Below are 8,393 nucleotides of genomic sequence, written 5' to 3'. Positions count from 1 at the left end.
CCCCTCTCTCATTCTGCACAACCCTCCCTTATGCGATCGCTCATGGCAGCCACTTATAAATGAAGTAAGAGTTGAGAGAAGGAGCCTCATGCGGGGTTGGGAGTAACAGAATAAAAACTGCTTGATGCCATTGTTGCTGCATTAACTTCTCCCCTCACGCAGTGCTGAGATCCTGCTGGTGAATAAACAACGCAGCCCCCAGTGCAGGACCAGCACAGTCTGAGCTGGCACTTGCCAGCATGAAGGTGCACTTTGTACCCCAAGGACCTGGAGCTGAACCACGCAAGAGCCCTGGAGTCTTCACCCTATCCCTGCAACTGCATTCCTTCCTGAGAGAGGGAAGGAGGCAGAAATGAGTAGGAGAAGGTGAAATGGGTGGTTAACAATCATTGCTAATGTAACCTGGACTCTCTCACTGCCAACCTGCCAGTGGGAAACTTGAACATTTGAGAAGCTCGCAGGGATCTCGTCGCTGCTCCACCGAGGACTCTCCTGGCTCAGCTGTAGAGTTTACAGGGCTTTTGAAGGTTGTTTCATGCTCTAATAGCCAAGAGGAGAGATCTTCATCCTTTAGCGTTGTTTCCCCTGCAGTGGATGAGCACTCTTCCCATTGACATTGGAGAAACTCTTTGAACGTCCTGGGGACAGACAGGTCTTGTAAAATTGTGCCAAACTTCAAACTAGGATGAGCCAAATTGAAAAAGGGCCTTGACATCGGATTCAGCGAGGGTGGAACAGTGATGGGCATCCTCAGCTTGGAGATGCACTTGTTCTGGAGAGCACAGGGCTGCGAGCAGGTTTGAGAGGTTAGAAAAGGCCTTCCAGGGGGTGGAGTGGGTGCTTCTGCTTGCTATAAAAAGCCTGGGCTTGGGAATGTCTCCATCGGCCGGCTCAACGCAGGGCGTAAATACAGTTGTCGCTAAAATTGGAACGAGTCACTCCCCGTGTTCCCGGTTGCAACTGTAACACGGATAATAAATAACATCGAAATCCCACATCAGAATTCGGGCTCCTTAATGCTCAGTGTGTGCACACCCATGGAAACAAAAAATCCCAGGATTGGGGTCCTGCAGGAGAGGTGCTGCGAGGCCCCGACCCAGCGGGCACCAAGGTGTGTGTGTGTGAGTCCTGAGCACATTCTGCTTCCTTTTATAAAGTAGATTAAGGATGTGCTCAAGGATTTGCTGACCCTGTAAATGGAGGAAGTAGAGAAAGCAGAGGAGCAGTTCTTTATGGGTTCTTCTATTTTTAAGACACCTGAGAGAGAGAAACCCAAGCAGCCTGCACTGCACAGGTCGAGGTACTGAAATTATCCATTTGGACATGAATTCCTCCCAGTTTTACTTGTGGAAACAGGTGGGTTTTTTTGAGATGGTGATGCCTGTGATGCTGGAGCCCAGCCTGGTGAGTAGCTGTGTGGCTGTGACCACTTGAGGTGTGCAGAGCTGATGACATTCACCACCACCACACTTCTTTAGCCGTCATGTAGACACGATGCTTTGGGTTTCAAGTGCTGATGCTGCTAAAGGAAAACTGTTTTACTGTTGCTAAAAGAGCAAAGCATAGCAATATTCCTGAGTCTATGTGTCCTGTAATGGGTCCAAACTATAGAAAATTGACTGCTGTGGTGTTTAGAGAGAAATTCCAGCTAGATTGTAAGATAACAGAGCATATTCTTTTCCTGGATACTTGCTGATCACCTGAAGTGACTGCTTTGCAAAGGGTCTTACTTTTCCATGTTTGGAGCATATACCTTTAAAAATATTAGTTTAGGTATTACATATCCTCTTTGAAAAAATTCCCTTGTAGGCAAGAATAAAACTTACAAAAAGGCTGTTACAGAGATCATCAGCTCTCTATTAGATAGCTTGGAATATGCTCCACTAGCACCAGAGTTTAGTCTTCTCCAAATTACTGTAGAGGATTTGACTGTATCTTGCTGATCCATCCACATTTTAATTTCCTCTGCACGGATACATATTGCAGGATGCTGGAAATCCCCAAGCCCACTGGAGCTGCAAGACTGGATGTTTCATCCTGTAACACCAATAAAATGTTAATGCATACTAATAGCAACAGCAAAGGGGTTTATGGAGCGAGCTTGGAAGTATTTTATAATTGCCAGGGTATCTGTGTCACAGAGAATTTGGGGTTAGAGTCATCAAGTGTTGCACTTTGTGAACACAGGAAAAGAAAAACCCTCAAATATACCTCAAACCTACTAATTTTTATAATGAAAGGGGGGAAGATGGGAGATGAGCCCCTGGGGAGAGAGTCAAACATAAATTGCATATACGTGAGAGAGCTGCCCACTGGTTGGGATGGATTTGGGAGAGTGGGGACACTGCCTCCCTTTCCCACCTGGACACCAAGAATAAGAGCACCGTCCTGCTGTCTAAACCCAGTAAATCTGGGCATGAGGTGACATAAATTCATCAGTAACATGAAATCCAGGGAGCTGGGGCAGGGTTTGACTTCTCTGCACGTTGCACTGCCCAGCTGCAGCACCCCACCCCTCTCAGCAGCTCGTGTGCTCCCTCAGCCCAGCCTGGGGGTGTGGTCCTGTTTACTGCAACCTGAGGTACCAAAACCAAGGTAAATTTGGAACTGGGGGTGGAGGGACCAGGCTTCCTTCATCTTGCAACGTTTCCATGTTCTCTGGTTCTGTGGGAGCTGCCAGCCTGTGGTTGCACCTCTCATCCTACCTGTCCCAAACATGCATCTGGGATGCTCCAGTCTCTGCTCATTGGTGTTGGGAGGACTGTGGGACAAAGAAAGGAGCAGTGAGGCTGCAGAGATCACACCCTGTCCAGAGCACCATGTGGGAATTGCTGATCCACCCCAGCTGGCACTTGGCTCCCCTGTCTCTCACACTGGACCAGAGCACGTGGCCTCCGTGGTCCAGGGGCAGAAGGGGAAGAGCCTGGATGACCACAGAGCTGCTTGTTTGAAGAGATGTGCTCCAAACCCTGGGGGTTTTCCAGAGTCAACAGATCCCGAGCCAAGGTAGAAGCCAGAGGTGTTGCCTGACCCGGCAGGCACCGGAGAGCCAGACTGAAGGAGCTCTGCATGTAAATGCTCCTGAAACAACATTAGGCTGAGTTAATCCAGGGGTAACTCCAGAAGGACAAACTGAAGGCTCAATCCTCTCCTTATCTCACATGGCTAAGCTGGAGGACCGAGCCCAGGGCACCCCACAGAGCCTGGGATGTCCCTGTCCTGGCTTCTGGGGCTTTTTAGCTGTGTCCTTGCCTTCTGGTTCATATGGGAGGGGAAGAGCCGGGATGTTTGTGGTACTGTGGGGACCACAAGCGTGGCCTTTGCTGGGGTGGAGGGGGGTGATGGAGCAGAGCAGCCACAGAGCCTGTGTGTGGGGAGTTGTCTTTTGGCCCTAGGGTCCTCCAGTCACCCCAAGGGCTGCTTTGTCCCTGCACTGGGTCATCCTACATCCCTGCCTGAGTCCTGCTGGAAGCTGTCTGCAGAACTTTCCCTAGTGCTGGTGAGGGTGAAGCCTGTCCCTTGGCACATGTTTTGGGCTGGTGTTTGCTCTCCATCACCAAAGCAGATGGAATTGTGAGTTTCTGAAATGCCCTTCCCTGAGCTGTGCATCCGACCAGCCCTGGCTCCCTGCTGAGGGGGAGTTCCTTGAAGTATCCCTGAATCCTGAGCACTCTGTCACCCCCTTTGCAAATGGTGGAGCAGGAACTGGTTCCAGTTTGAGGTGTGCAGCCCAAAATGCTGCTGAGCCTGTGCTCTAACACTGGCAGTGCCAGACAGGGGCTGTGGTGGCAGCCACAGGAGGAGGAGGAGGAGGAGAAGTGGGCATGTCATGGGCACAGCAAGTCGTGGTGGTTGGTGTTTTGTTCATCCTCACCGGGGAGCAAAGGAGAAACAAAAGCTGGAGCAACACAGGGCACCAGGCTGGCTGGGCGAGGAGGAGACAGAAATAATTGTGCAGAGTTTCATCGTGGAGCTTGAAAAAGGGTGATTTTGTGAGCAAATAGTCAACCTCCCAGAGCAGAACTTCCCCGTCTCCAATTTCAAAATTCCATTCACATCAACATCCACTTTCATGCTGTAAAACCTGGGGAAAAAGGAAGGGGGAAAAAAAGCAGCTTCACACATTTCAATGCAAGAGTCTGATTTTGGTGAGGAAAAGAAGATGAGAAGCACTGCTTTGGGAGTTGTTTATTAAAAATCAAGCCCCCCAAAAATGAAAGTGGCAAAATTATCAGGGACTTGAGGCATGTGGGGCTGCCCTGAAGTCCGAGACTGCTCCTGCCCATTGAGGCTGAGCCCTGTGGTACCATAAAGTGGCTGCTGGAGTTTTCCACATTTGAAAGGTGGGAGAGGGGCATGGTGCAGAGTCTGTGCTCTGGTACATATGAATCCTCATGAATTCTGGACAACAGGAGTGGGGAGAAAATGCATGGATCTGGCCAAATGGGGACCTGCCAGGGAGGAAGGGGCAGCTTCAGTCCCATAAAAGGGAGGAGAGTTGCAAGGAGCAGGGATAGTCCAGAGAAGCATCCCAGGCAGCATGTGGGGATCTCATCACTCCAGGGAAAGCCTCTTCCCCTCCTCTGGCAGCACCACAGGTGGGGTTATTGCTCATTCACTTCAGGTGTGGGGCAGGTGCCTCTGCTCAACTGGGCCAGTCATGGGGCCAGAAGCGAGGATAAGAGCAGGTTCTGGGGGGGGGTTTCTCTTTTCTGTGCTCCTTTTTGTTCTTCTATAGGACCTGGAGCCAGTTGGTGCCTTCCCTGAGGAAGAGGAGCTGAGGCAGCCCTCCCTGCCCTCTGGGTTTGGCTGGCTCCATCACTCCATGCTGACCTCCACGTGCTGTTTGGCATTGGCCAAGATCTTGGATGAAGGTCTTGCCTGCCTGGCATAGGAATCCCAGAGAATGGCTCAGCTGGAAATGCCTTTTTCTCTGAGGAGCAGCTGGAAAAGCCTTCAGCCTCTGAGAATCCTGGTCAGCAGTGCTGCAAACCTGCTCCAGTTCCCTCTGTGGGTGACCAGGATCATCACTGGCAGTGCAGCTTCCTCACCCAAGACCAGCAGTGACCCCAGAGCAGCCAGTGCCCAGGAGAGCAGGTAAGCCCACTGCTGGATTATGGATTTGGCTTGGCTGAGCTGTGTTAGTCCCAGTGTGAAGTGGTTAGCAGCTGCTTTCCCCATTTCCCAACTTGTGGGGGCAGCAGGTCCTTCTCTGGAGACCTTTTGTTGGCTTTATGTGGTGGAAAGGTGGATGAGGGGGGTCTGTGCACCCCGGCTTTGCTGCAGGGCTCTGCCCAGCTTGTGTCTCTGTGGTGCCAGTAAACCCCCAAATCATCCAGTGTCAGCATCTTCCAAATCCTGGGGGAGGTTTTTGCTTCTCCTACTGTAGAACTGAGATCCTGGTGCCTCGATGGTGGTGGTGGTGGTGTGTTGCTGAGATGGCTGCTTTGTGCTCAGTGGCTGCTGCTTGTGAGCAAAGTGCTTTTTACTCTAATTTTTCCATTGTGCTGTTTTGCTGTTCGATGTGAGGGACAGCAGCTTCTGCCACACAACTGCCTCCTCTTAACTTTCCCGATGTGTGCTGGTAAATCCAGGGTAGGCTTAACTCAAGGACCAACATTAATCATCAAATCTATAAGCAGGATATAGAAAGGCCAAGTGTGAATAATTACTGCTCAGGTGCTAATTACCCAGGCCCAGACCAAACCCCACACGTCAAACACACTGCTAACTGGAGTGGCCTCTGGGTCCCCCTTTGCTCCCCTATTGCTCTCTCTGCAGGGGACTCCTCCAAACAGCTGCTAACATGTGCAGATCCCAAAATATTCTTCTGTTCATTCGGATTTGAGCTGGGGAGAGGAGATGGGAGGGATCTGACTCCCAGGCAACAGATGGAAGGATGGACAGATCCTGCACTGGGTTTGGCAGAGCACAAAGTTGCCTTTCTGGGGTTGTGCTGCTGGGACCGGGTTCGGTCTCCTTCTTGGCACTCGTGGTTTAGGAGGATATGGAGCAGCTCCAGCTGTGGGTCAGCACCTGGGAATTGGTGCCTGGCTCATGGTGCAAGGGTGGGTTTTGCTTGGATACATGTCTAACCCCTCCCTGGGAAGCTGGGGACTGGGGGTGAGCTGGGCTGGCAGCCTGAATGGTGAGAGGGGTCAGTTCTCCGTCGCTGTGTCCATCCTTGCCCTCCTATGTGTAGGGACCTGTTGGGTGTGTGGTGATGTTCTGTTCCAGGCTGAGCTCTTCCAGTGGCATTAGGACTTAGCTGGGTTGTTGGCTTTGGCACTGGATCTGATCCATGACTTCCTAATGCCAGACTTGAGCCCTCCAAGCTCCCGTGGGAGCTGGGCAGAGCCCAGTGACTGCTGTGTGTTGGGTCTGTGCTGACCCTCTGCTGTTGTGAGCCAGCCCAGCTCTGCAGCCACCGCTGTGACAGACTCTAGGTTCAGGAAATAATGGGAGGTCCGGACCCTCCTGGGCTCTGCGAGCAGCCGCTTTCTGCCCCTCCTGACTGCTCTGCCGAAGGCGGCTCCCGGGAAAAGCGGGGTGGGCTCAGGCGCTGCTCCAGCTTCGGTTTGAATTTTTGGCTCTCCTCGGGGCAAGGTGACTCTTCCCCCAACCAAGGGGGTTCAGTGGAGTGACACTGAGGACACCGCAAGCACTGGGTCTGCTTATGGAGAGCGTTTTGAGCTGTGAAGGGAAAGGCACAGCTGTGTCGCAGCTGGCAGAGCGAGCGGTGTGTGCACAGAGGCGGTTCCCTCTGCCCTGGCTGCCCCCCGACTCCCCTCGCTCTCCCCCAGCTCTCACCTCCCGCGGTTCTGTGCTAGTCAGGCTCCATCTGCCCCCTCTGTGCCTTGTTCCCGCTCCGGGGCTGCTGGGCACGAAATCCTGGCGATGCCCGTTCACCCCCAGCCGAGAGGGCACTAACGGGACGGAGGACACGGGAGGATTTTTAGGGTCAAAATCTTTGGCTTCAGCACCACCGTCTGTAAGGTCGGGCAGCGCTGTTGGACCGCGCTGGGGGCAGAGCCGGGGTGGGGACAGGCGCTGACATGGGAGCGGTGCTCGCGGCTGGGCTGGGGGGTCTGGCGGTGGCAGCTGAGCTCCCCCAGATTTTGGGTCCTCCGCCCTGCTCCAGCCCATCTGTTCTGCATCTCCACGCGGAGTCAGGGACCGGAGGGGTGGGGGGCGAGGTGGTGGGTGCCTACGGGGGCGTGTGAGGGGCACAGCCCTTTTCCCCGCGAGCACGCAGGAGGTTCAGCCGAGTTGCGAAGGGATCAAAACATTTTGTGCCTGGAAGACGAGGAGCGTGTGCGAGAGTGAGGATGGGCTTGTGTTGGGGGGGTGCAACCTTCCCCTGTCACCTCCCTTCTAGCCTGAATGCTTCTGCCATCATGATTAATTTATCAGGTACTTATGAATATGCAGATGAGACTCTGGTTTCCAGGCTCTGCTTTCAGGAGAGGCTGTGATGGGCTTTCTGCTGCTGCCGCCTTCGTAAGAAGAGAAATGTCATGTACCAGGGTTTAAAATAAATAAATAACTGCGCCAGCGAGAGCGTGTGAGTCTTCGCGGCTCCGCGGAGCTGTGGGACCTCCTCGTTCCTCAGTGACGGGGATTTTTGAGTGTCCCTGTGGCATATGCACCCCGACACCCCCTCCCCGCGTTTGTACCAGTGATGCAGAGGCGGCTTTGCCTTTGAAACCTTGAGTGAAGCCCCAGAAACTTCCACTGCGAACGCGGGCGAGGGTTGGCTCCCCCCAGGAGAGGGGAGGTTTGTAGGGATGGGTGCGCCTGGATGAGTTCCTAAAGGAACGGGGGTTTATGCTGGTGATGGTCCCCGTACCAGTCTACCAGGGTCTGGGAGAGGGGGAGCGGTGTGGGAGGGTGATGGTTGTGTGCATGTGGCTGTTCGGCTAAAGGAAGCTCTGCTCCTCTCCGGCTGGGCTGCTTGGAGCTGGGGCTGTGGGACAGGGATTTGGGTTTGGTATTCAGCACCCGGCTGTGCTGACCTGTGGGCGCCTGCAGAAGCACCTAGATTTTAAAACTTCCCCCAAATATTGCGTGCAGCAGCCAGGGCTGTGGATGCAGGAGCGGCTGCTTCTGCTAATCCCACGGCCGGGGCCCCTCTCCAGCCGCCTCCGTGCTGGGAAGCTGCGACTCCCGGAGCAGTGGAGCGGGATGGGGCCGGGTGAGGCCCCGGGGGTCCCGGTCCAGGGGCTCTGGGCGGTGAAGGGGCTTCTCCACGGCCCCATGGGTGAATCCCCCCTGCTCAAACCAGCCAACTCCTGGGTCTCGCAGAGCGCTTGTGCGCTCAGCGGTGCTCCCGCAGTGCTGCTGCGCCTGGGCAGGGGGTTATGTGGTTTATATTTTTAATTGCAATTTTTCTG

The sequence above is a fragment of the Manacus vitellinus genome, unplaced genomic scaffold, assembly GCF_001715985.3.
Source record: "Manacus vitellinus isolate BGI_N305 unplaced genomic scaffold, ASM171598v3 scaffold_27_pilon, whole genome shotgun sequence".
Lineage (NCBI taxonomy): Eukaryota > Metazoa > Chordata > Aves > Passeriformes > Pipridae > Manacus > Manacus vitellinus.
Note: the sequence above shows the minus strand (reverse complement) of the source record.